The sequence below is a fragment of the Nestor notabilis genome, unplaced genomic scaffold (assembly GCF_000696875.1).
Source record: "Nestor notabilis isolate BGI_N333 unplaced genomic scaffold, ASM69687v1 scaffold34526, whole genome shotgun sequence".
In the NCBI taxonomy this organism is placed as follows: Eukaryota; Metazoa; Chordata; class Aves; order Psittaciformes; family Psittacidae; genus Nestor; species Nestor notabilis.
Genome location: NW_009932978.1, coordinates 7,345 through 9,106, shown reverse-complemented (window position 1 = coordinate 9,106; position 1,762 = coordinate 7,345). Strand labels below are relative to the sequence as shown.

General features: G+C 38.3%; 1 protein-coding gene across 1 annotated transcript in view; it reads left to right on the top strand.

The window, feature by feature from the left end:
• Positions 1–1,762, top strand: part of GNPTG (N-acetylglucosamine-1-phosphate transferase, gamma subunit) — a 9,175-nt gene that overhangs the window by 590 nt on the left and 6,823 nt on the right. Inside the window, exon 2 of the mRNA XM_010016650.1 lies at positions 1,595–1,649. The gene's annotated coding sequence lies outside the window, so the exon portion shown is untranslated. The remainder of the gene's footprint in view (positions 1–1,594; positions 1,650–1,762) is intronic.

Here is a 1,762-nt window from a genome sequence, read left to right as displayed (position 1 = left end):
GAATGGAAAAAATTCTGGACCATATATAGAGGAGAGTAGATACAATAAACTGAATGCAAGGAGTAAGCAAAAGAAAGTAGCTCTTGTGTGTCTCCTAACCGTAGGCACAGACTTAAACCTTGTTCAGCTTCAGTCAGTTCACCTTTGGCATGGTGACATTGGGCTTCATTATGCTTAATGTCTTCTGTCATGTTTTATAAACTCAATTCAAATGTATAAATTCTACCTGCACTGCACATGTAAAGTGATACAGTTAGAAATGGGATTAGCAATAGTTAGAATGCTAAATGGGAAGATGCAAAAAATATCAGGAAGAAAGTTAAAAAGACGGTATGCTAAAAATGTATCTTTTCTGGATGTGGGAACTTGCGTGTAGACCAAAATTGTGAGTGTCTATGGAACTGGAATCTAGGGCATGGAACCCTGTCTTGCAGAATTATTTCTTCAGAGTGGAAACCTTATGTGTTCTTTTCTTTAACAAGACAGTTGGGGTAACGGTTCCTATAATTTCTTTTAGAGCATCTGCCAGGAAATGGAGGCATGAGGTTAATGCGTTACTCAGGGACGTTTCTTCCTCTGTGGGGAGAGCATCCTAATCACTAAGGCACAGTTTGCATCTAGTAGAGGGGCAAACCCATTGGCCAAGCTGATGATAATCTGTAGAATGAAACACAAGATCATGCAGTCAGAAAAATCCCAGGGGAAAGAGAACCTGCCTTTATCCCAGTGGTTAGGACATTTTGGGGAGCATGATTCTGGTGGTCTGATCTTTGTTTCTAGGATTGCTTTTCTAGATCATTGCAAGAATTACACTGGTAATCCTGGCAGTGGGGCATTAGAATTTAGGATGGGCTTTTATTTTATTTGCTGCTTTTTGGGTTTTTTTTATTTCTCCTTTCCTCACAAATATTTAATCACTCCATGCAAATTATGTTAAAAAAGGGACACTGAAATACCCCTGTACCACACAGTTAAGAACTTGTGGCCATTTTTTGTGTGACAAGTTACCTGTCTTGGATTCCTTTTGACATTCCAGCAAGGCTGGAATTGTCAATTCTATAAGAGTACAATTGTGACTGCTGACCTGTCTGACAGTAAAAGGTTTATCTTGTTGAACACTAACTGGTTAAGACTGCGAAGGCAAACTGAAAAGGAGTATCTTGTTCAAGGATCTCAGTAAAACTTAAATGTGAAGTGCTGCTGACAGTCTGAGCAAATGGGCTTTACTAGTATAAACTCAAGGAGTTTGGATGACTTTGGGGACAGACAGCTCCTAAGCAAGAGTTCTAGTGATTTCAGTGTTAGATTTTGGCAAGATCTGATAATTCCTTTTATGGATCTGACCCCAAAATATTTGTGTGTATACAGGTTTCTTATTTCTGTCGTAGAAAGAGGCTTGCATTATGTTAAGATCATTATCCAAACCAATATAGTGCTAGTGCGAGCTTAGCGTGATGAATATGGAAGATACAAATTTCCTTATGTACAGCAAAAAACTTTGTCACATACTCCTTGCAGTTCTGTCACCACAGTAACTTGCTTAAATTCAACCAAAACATTGTTCTTCCTTAATGTCATTTTATGGTGTTTTTAGGCCCTGCACATCTCTTTAGGCTTGCTGGCAAGTGTTTCAGTTTTGTGGAATCAACGTGAGTAATGGATTTGGATATTGAATTCTTTATATTTATTAGGAATGAAATAGTTGCTTATTTCACACTGAAACATTTCTTATTTTCTTTTCTCTTTTCTACCCCACCCCCAC